This window comes from Schistocerca nitens, chromosome 6, assembly GCF_023898315.1.
Source record: "Schistocerca nitens isolate TAMUIC-IGC-003100 chromosome 6, iqSchNite1.1, whole genome shotgun sequence".
Lineage (NCBI taxonomy): Eukaryota > Metazoa > Arthropoda > Insecta > Orthoptera > Acrididae > Schistocerca > Schistocerca nitens.
The window spans coordinates 61673148-61682853 of NC_064619.1; the positions used below are offsets into that span (position 1 = coordinate 61673148).

Genomic DNA, 9706 nt, shown 5'->3' on the forward strand with positions numbered 1-9706 from the left:
TAGCTGAAGCTTCTAATTCAGTAACGGAATTATTTTTTTCAGATTTTCTTAGCACTCGGCTAGCAAAAGCAATGGTTTTCTGAACAGTAGTGTCATTTTCTATGGCTTCTTGAAATAAATGGGCACCAAGAGCGACTTTATAAGAATCCGTGCTAAGGCAGAAAACTTGTGACAGATCTTGATGAGCTAGTATTGGCGCGTTAAGTAACGCTTCTTTCAAAGAATTCAATTCCAACTGTGCTTGCTCGTTCCAGTTCCAAATAGTATTTTTTTCAGTGAGAGAACAAAGTTTTGGTGTAACTAGAATTTGCATATTCAGAAAACAACGGTAAAAATTTACGAGACCTAGAAAATTGTGGACTTGTTTTTTTGTGGATGGAACTGGAATGGCTCTGATTGCTTCTAACGTTTCAGGATCCGGCTGAATGCCTTCAGAAGAAATAATATGTCCCAAAAACTTCACCTTTGTCCTACCAAATTCAGACTTTTCCAAGTTAACTGTAATTCCTGATCCTGCAAAAATATATAACACGCTGTTGAGGATGCGATTGTGTTGTTCGCATGAGGCTTCTGCTATCAGAATATCGTCCATATATAAGGTGATGTGACGTTTTAAGAACTCAGGTAATATGGAATTTAGCCCGCGAATGAATGCTACCGAAGAAATGTTCAAACCAAAAGGAAGTTTCCGAAACTGATAACAAATGCCGAGACAAAGGAAAGCTGTGTATTTTCTACATTCTGGATGAAGTTCCATCTGATAAAAGCTGGATCTGGGATCAATAGGAGACAACACTTTTACACCATTAAAATTTTGAAGAAGTTCTTCCAACGTTTGCGGCCTGTCTGTTTCAGGAATGATGATAGTATTGATTTGTCTCGAATCTAAGACAAGCCTGATCGATCCATTTTTCTTCTCAACAACATGTAATGGATTGTTGTATGAGCTTACTGCAGGCTCAATAATGCCCTCGTCAAGCATAGATTGTATTTCTGTTCTAACACGGTCCCTATAATGTGCCGGAATACGTATGCTGTAGCACAAAATTTAGTATGCTCGCGAACACGAAATTGGTTTTGAAATCCCTTGATTGTTCCCGTTTTGTGAGTAAAAACTGTGGAATGTGCTTGTAAAATCTCAAAAAGGTCTTGCCTATCAGTGTCATTACAATTCTCAATTGTTTGAATTTTATTCTGAATTAACTCATTAGTATCAAATGCGCCATCGATATCATCCCTGTCAGTACTTGCAGAGTGATTGTTAGTGTCAAGTTCCGTCGAAAATTCCATACTGTTGTCTAACAGGAGGTAAAGCCGATTAATTTCTTCGTCATGGTTTGAGATCCAGTCTTCAAATTTCAAAGCTATTGACTTACCTTCTTTCTCTAAACTTACTTCAACATCGTGAAAGTTTAAGATTGCTTTGTATTCATTCAAAAAGTCTACTCCCAATATAATTTCCGGCGACAATAATGGAACAATAAGAAAGTTCATAGAGAAGCTGTGGCTTTGACAAAGGAATTCTAAGTTGGTTTGTTGGCGTACATCTACACTTTTTCCAAAGATTGCACCTTGTAATTTAATCTTGCGTAACGGAAGTGTGGGGCAATCGTTCGATTTGTTGCATTTGCTAAAGACTGTTTCACTAATTACTGAAATGGGACTGCCAGAGTCAGATACTGCCGTAAGTTTTACGTCATTTACTGTACTGTGAATCACAGGTTAGCAATGTTGTTATGTTTTACGTCGTGTTCCTGGAGTAAGATGTCCCTAATGTCTTCCATTTTTACGTAATTGCTAGCTACGGAAGCTGCGTCGTCAGTTTCATAAGTACGTTTTGTGGCTGCCAGCGGTATGAGTCATTGACTATTGTGTCTTTGACGGCGCGCGTCGTTATTGGGATTTGGAGACCTAACTTCTATAAATTCACCTTGTCGAGATGGCCCCGCCCTGTTTGAATCCCGCCACTTCTTATGCAATTCAGGTCTGTCGTTACGATCATATCGTCTGTCGTCATGTCGGTAGATTCCATAGTTTCTTTCTTGTAGGTCACATGGTGGAGAATTTCTCCCAGAATCGTAACTACGCGCTGGACCGTTGCGTCTAAAGTTATTCTGTCTCCCTTGATAATAATTATTTTGGTTCCCATATTGTTTGTTTCTCTGATTGTGTCTATGATAGTCACTACCACGGAGAGGTGATCTTTCCCTGTAATTATTACTACTCTGCCAACGGTTGTCATACGGGTGGTGTCTGTTTTCGTCACGATTTGTGTTGTGAGAATAGCCTTGTCGTGTCCAGTTATTATTTCTTTCATCGCGGAATTGCGACGGATGTGACCTGTAATTGTTGTGTTCCTGTTTTCGCGTTCTGCGACTGTCAGTGTCACTTTCTAATTCTTGTAAGAGTCCCTGAAAAGCTTCAATGTCGTCTTTGCAACGTCCTGCCAAAATAATATGTCGCAAATGTTCAGGTAATTTGATTAAGCAAATGCGGATGAGTTCTGAGGGGCTGTATGGGTTTGACAGGTACTGATTCTTATGCAACATGTCTTCAAAATATTTCACAAGACTGGAAAATTCAGATTGTTCAAAATGTTTCATCATTATGATGCTATGTTTTACTCGGTCTTGTGCAGCTTGAGACAAATATGCTGAGAGGAAGGCATGATAAAATTCTCGTTCACTGTGGCAATCGTGAATGACGGATGGCATTCTTACAGCTGGTCCATTCTGTAAGTAACCACACATAAATTCTAATCTGTGCTCTAATGATCAGTTGGGAGGAAAACAATGAGAGAATTGATGGAACCACGCTTGTGGATGAATGTCGTTGCTAGAATTCTTAAATGTTTTGAATTTACATGTCGTAATGAACAGCTTATAGTCAAAGTCATCGTGTCGGCTAGTAGCATATCGGTCATTGTTACGTCGTGTCGGCGGTTCCATCTCAAAACTCGGTGCACCTTGCCAATTTCTTTCATAATTTCCGAAATGCCCTGTGTTATTATTTTGTGGATTTTCCGTATTTCTAAGTTTCTCTTCCCGTGTTGGAGCGCGGGTGTCCTCTGAAGTATGTAATTTTTGTATTACTTGTGCCAACTGATCTTGTACTTCCTGGATTTCTCTTTTGTATTGCGTATTAATTTGATTCTCACTTTGTTTGAATTTCTTAATTTGTTCATACTCTTCTGTGTCAGTGATGGCTACAGGTCTTGTGTCATTCAGATCATCATCTACGTTTGCAGATAAGTTAGTGAACTGATCCGAAAGTTCGGCTACTTTCTCCCATATTGTACTTATTTCCTCAGTGTGTTTTTCTGAACCAAGTTTCAGAGTGTCCATTTGTGTTGAAATCGTATCTACTGTGTCCTTTAAGTTTTCCTGAGATTTTGCAAGTAGCTTAACCGAATCGGTAGATGCAACTGAGTCAATTTTAGCCCACAAGGTCTCATGATTTTCATGAACAATGGTTTGCTGTTCTTTTATGGCTGCTTCGTGATTCTGTAATGTATTTTCATGCCGCGAAAAAATAGGTTGAAAATGCTCACAAATTTGTGCTTTTACGTCATTACAGACTTTTTGACATATCGATTCAATGTTATGTAACTCAGTAGTTAAATCTTCACGTGTTTGTTCAAGTGTGGTGTCTAACTTTTGATGATTTTGTTCCACTGCGTCTAAATGTTGCTGTGTTTGTCTCTGGTGTTGTTCCACTGGGTCTAACTTTTGAAGATTTTGTTCCATTGTGTCTAATTTTTGAAGATTTAGTCCCATTTGTTTCTGATTTTGTTCAAGCGTTGTGTCAAACATTTGAAGATTTTGTTCTGTTGTGTCTAACTTTTGTAGCCTTTGTCCCATTTGTTGCATTAACTGTAATAACAGTGCACTGGTGTCTGAAACATGTTCCTCAGTGCTTTTCAGCAGTGAAGTTGCACCGGCAAAATTCACATTTTGACAAGCAGAAAATGTGTGTCTTGACTTATTTGAGAAAACGGTGAGGACCCAAATCCTGAATCTGCAGTATTTGCAAAATTGTGTCCTGTCATTCCCGATTCCTGAGGCGGCCTGTTGCCGACCGATCGATCGATAATGATTCCCTGTTCACTAATTGTTTCACTGTCTACACCATTGTTTGCCGCACACTCCATTTCCCTATGCACAATTACCAAATTACTACTTTGAACATTAGTTCATTACACGTTGGCGCTAACACACTACTTTCGTCTTCACTGTCATTTCTCAGTTTACTTTGGAGCCTAGTATTACGTTTTTCACACGCCATTATTGTCACAATATACATACATGCATGCCACAACTGTTTTACTGTACAAGAATGAAAAACTACAACTATAAAGGAAATTCTCTCTACAATTACGGGCTAGCAATATACAAAAGCTACACTAATTACACAAACTACAAGAAAATATCAGAAGATTCCAGTGAGGTATGCTGGCAGGGTTGCCATATGAAACGTCCCCTTAGAAAAATTACTGAAACACACAATATTTTTTTGCGCAACGCAATCTGACTTCCAAAAATCCCTACAAAAGAATGGCCCTGACTAACATTAACCTATATGTTTCACAAATCACCTACCTCACCAAAAACTTTGTTACTCGAACTACTGCAACACAGCGAGCGCCACTACAGCTAGATAAATAAAAGATTCAAACTACGGAAGGCACTAACTACTGATAGGCATTGTTAGCAAATGAAAAATTTTAATAGAGAACAAACAATTTATTTACCTTAATAGTCATCAAAAGTCATAATATATATATATATATATATATATATATATATATATATATATAGCAGTTCATGACATCCAGTCCTACAAATTTCAAAATTCCGCCATTTCTCTCCCCACATCCACCACTGCTGGCGGCTCACCTCCAACTGCGCAACGCTACCCGCTGTTTACATGCAGCTGCCCAACACTACAATGGCAGACAACAATGAAAACTAGCCACAGACTGCACACAGCACAGCCAGTGATTCTCATACAGAGCGCTATGTGGCGTTACCAATAAGAAAATCTAAACAGCCTACTTACAGCTGTTTACAGAAACTCACTCTCTGCCCAGCCTACCTACTCACAGCGAATGCTAATCCTGTTATAACATTTTCTGCTGCTGCTGATATCACCCTATATTCGTCTGATCAGAAATACTTGTCTTCTCTCCATTTCATTTCACTGACCACCCCATATATCTAGACTCAGCCTTAAAATTTAACTTTTCAGTTTTCTAGCTTCCCAACTACGTCCAAATTCCGACATTTGATGTCCAAACTCGTTGATTGCTACCCTTTCGCACACTTGCGAAAAAGTAATATTCTTGTGTCTACTACAGTGCATGATATGAAATAAAATCATCCCCTTCATGACGAAAATTACGACAACCATAACTGCGATTGAGAAGATAAGACTGTATAAGGAAAATAGTTTATTTTTTTAATTTTTTATTTTTTTTTAAGATGGATTTTATTCACCACTCAAGTGTTATTCGCAGATAGGGTTGATCCCATTCCAGCAAATGACAAATTAGAAAGTTATAATTTAATGCATATATATTTGATGGTGGACATTAATTAAGACAATAATAATAAATCAAATATTCTTTATTAAAACTCTAGTGTGTTACACTGCAAATAGTTGACCGACATTGAGCTAAGCTGAGGATGAGAAAACTATGCAGCGATGTGTCTAGCTATGGACTACCATACAGAAGCGAGGAAGGTGGCTGTACCAGAAGTTCATGTTGCAGATAGTTTGCTTCATCCCGTATGCAGACTCTGCGGCCTTAGGGTGGCATGCAGTAACTCTGCGTGTAACTAGAAGTTCACTCATCACAGCTGGGAGTTTGTGCAGATTTATGTTGCTTTTCGCTTTAACGTATCGGCATTCTGAATAATAGTACAGCTGTTAGAGTACATATGTAAAGCTTCGAAATAATTAAGCAGTATATAAATTAAAAGTTAATCACTAAGGTTGAGAGAAAAGTGTAACTTTCTAAGTATGCGACGTACTAACCATCTTCCACAAAATGTTTCTGTATGATTAAGGGGTTAACTAAGTTCGTGACCAGTTTCTTAAGTTCTATGGATTCATTTGTGTTCTAGGACATGACCACACACCTGCCACAGTATGCCGTTAGTGTTCTGTTAACTTCCTATAAAGTGATTTAATTTGCAGACGGGATTATCAGTGGTGAAACGAACAAATGACTACAACACAAACTGGGTACAGTTCAATAACGAAACTATTGTTTGAAACCGTCAGATAGCAACATCAGACTGCAGCTATAGTCGCCATATATGGTTGCCGTTAGAAACTAACACTGAAAAAAAAGTCGGTTATAGATTTGAGGATTAGCTTTGAGAGTTCACGAACCCATTTAGAAATTTAGTTTCCTAACGCAGCGCTGATGGCTAGAATTAAAATCTTGCGAAAATTTTAAACCGCTCTACTCTTCAGAGTTAACCAGCGTAACTGTCGAAAACTTCACTAAGTTTTCTAACTCCTGAGAAAATACTACGAGTCCCTAGACTTGCAGCCGGAAAATATTAAAATACTTTCGTCGCGGATGACATGTTGCTCTTCAGTGCATACACCCTGTCAAAACGAAATGGCACACAGGTCAGCATTACTAGTGCCTTTATACAGATATGATTTGTCGTTGCAAAACCTAGAAAATTACGCATAAAGGACATATTATTAAGAAAAGTACACATACAAATATATGACCAGCAATTGCACGCTGAGTCATCTGATGTTTTAACAAATGATAGTTTCGCAGTCTATTTACACACAAAAAAAAAAAAAACAGAATAAACCACATGTATCCCATAACAAATAAAAAGTACATTACACTTGTCGCTACCTTAAGTATTATGTGTGAATTGGGGCTAAAATTTCACCAGCTTTTCCATGGTGACATCAGTGTGTTGTTGGGGCCTTGGTTTTTTAATTATTTACATCTTAATGAGTGAGCTATTTGCTATTATCTATATTGAACACAGAATGACACGCCTAAAGGTAAATCTTACAGTTCATTTTCTAAGACGCCGTAACATGCATTGTTCTACGATTCAATTCTCTTTTTCAATCGTCGGAATCAACATCCTGCTAGTAACTAAAATTACGTTGTTTTAACAGAAGTTGTGAAGGAGTTTTCCGACAGTGCACTTCAAGTGCTACGTGCGGACACTTTTTTCTTTAAGATCGCTTATAGCGGTGAGGTATTATTAATTTTTAAACGTAACAGTTACATTCATAGCTTTCATCGGCAGTATCTAAAATATCCTTTTATATGCAGAACGGATACATAGTTATGATTGCTCGTTACTTTTCTCTCTGACACGTGGTTCCATTGACCACCCTGTAACTTTAATAATACGAATTTTACTTATCCGACAGCCGTGAAATAATTCGTGGGCTCTATGTACGCGCCATGGCGACTACCTTACACCATCTGTAAGGCAGCAACGGTCACTCACTCTGGAGAAAACTACTCGTAGAAACCCTTCAAGCCATCTGCTGCCCCTTTGGCAACGGAATTCTTTCGTGACAGTCATTTTACGCCGGTATCAATGGTTTCTTTGTCAGGCAGACAGCTCCACACGCCCCCACCTCTTTGCGAGCAATGTTCGCCAGCGTCGGGGTTCACGCAGCCTTTCACACCAGTGCCTGCCTAACAGATCCTGTCTGTCTGCTACATAGACAGAAACATCGACGCTAGTCCACATCACGTAAAATTTTGTAATTGATTGTAACCTGAACGTCTGTCAGGTTTTACGAAATGCGTCATGAGAGGACTCCATAATTTTCTACTGGCAATTCTTGAAAATTATTGGCGTCTGGGAGGACACGCGGCCACCAACTACTGTATCCCTAACATTGACCCAACCCACATAACAATATAGACCCCGCAGAATAAACTGGAAAGACGAAAGAAGAAGCTGAAGAAGTGTTGATAATTTATGTTGCGGACGCTTACGATAGACTGAAGAATTCTCTCGGATAAAGAGGGCAGGACGGTATTGAACTCTCGTTGAAGATCGACAATAGTAACCAATGCAGAATCACATAGCAATCGCCAAATTCGTTGGTGCCACATTGGTAAAGGATTTGTAATTGACTTTGGCCGACGATGTATACTCGAACTATTTTGTTGAGTACATTCATGAATAGCAGCACTCCGTCTTCAGGCCACAAGCGGCCCATCGGGACCAGCCGACCGCCGTGTCATCCTAAGATGGGGATGGGGATAGGAGGGGCGTGTGGTCAGCACACCGCTCTCCCGGTCTTTATGATGGTTTACGGTGACCGGAGCCGCTACTATTCGGCCGAATAGCTCCTCAGTTGGCATCACGAGGCAGAGTGCACCCCGAAAAATTGCAACAGCACATGGAAGCCCGGATGTCACCCATCCAAGTACCGGCCACGCCCGACAGCGCTTAACTTCGGTGATCTGATGGCAACCGGCGTATTCACTGCGGCAAGGCCGTTGCACATTCATGTCAGTTATTGTTATTGAAGTTACCTTTCGTGCGTAAACCTTATTCGAGCAATGACATCCGCTACTCTGAAACACTGAAAAATATTACCTTATGATCTCATTTTGGATCTTGACGGCAATTCGTATTTATAGAACGTAGGCTCATACCCTGAAGTTCCTAGAAAGTAAGCTTCCATGTGATCTTGGTAACTCATCTGTGCATTTATTTCTCTAAACACCAATGTAAAACGTGACATCACGCCCTCCTAAGATCTGGACAATGATTGATACTACCGAGTCTACCCTGAAGCAGAAACTAATTGTAATTCAAGCATTTTATATGGCGTCCTGTAGCAATTATATTTTTAGATCAGTTCACTTCCTCTGCTTATAATTAGGGCCCGAATTTTCATGACATGCCAAATTTGTTTCCTGAGCTTTCGGCTGACGCTACGAAAATTTATGAACTTATCTAGGTTTTTACTGTAGAAAAATTTATTGTAATTATGCATATAAAGTCATATTTACACCTTTTTCAGTAACATGTCGTATTTTTGCCAATTTTTGCAATAAAAGTCATTTTTCGTTCAATTTTTCCCAAAAATGCACATATTTCCCGAACCATTAAGGACAAAAGACTAATAATATGGAAATGTTGCTCACATGACAATTTTTCACGATACTGTAACAAATAAACACAACAGTCACTACATAGCTTTAATTATCAGGACTATAGTAAACACCTATCGTAGCACAGTAGTCCGTTCGTTGAAGTAAGACATTTTAGCGCGATGTCGACGAAACGCAGTCGAAGCCAACAAAGGTGGCCTCCGACGTAATAAATATCACAAACACGGTCACACAACTCAGTCTGAATACAAAGTCAGTCTGGATCAGCATATTGAAAGAAAAGTGTTTCAACAGCATGAAGTTGCGATATCTATTTCGCGATTTTGGAAAGTTCTTCAGAAATTACGGAAGTATATTATGTTGTGAAGTATGTGACGTTAATGCTGAGAAGCACTTTAATATGTAGTACACTGTAATAGCACGAAACACAGCAGCCGTATGAAGAGAACTGCTGAAAACAGCAGCAGACAATCGCTTTTATTTGAGCAGTTAGGTCCATCTTCAATCGTGTAAATATTCCTCAAAGACTTGTGTGAGATGACGGTTTCTTGCAATATCCCAATGGAGAAGCTG

General features: G+C 39.2%; 1 pseudogene; it reads right to left on the minus strand.

Moving 5' to 3' along the window:
- Nucleotides 1-8400: 8400 nt before the first annotated feature.
- On the minus strand, nucleotides 8401-8517 carry LOC126191923 (5S ribosomal RNA; annotated as a pseudogene).
- Between the last annotated feature and the right edge of the window lie 1189 nt (nucleotides 8518-9706).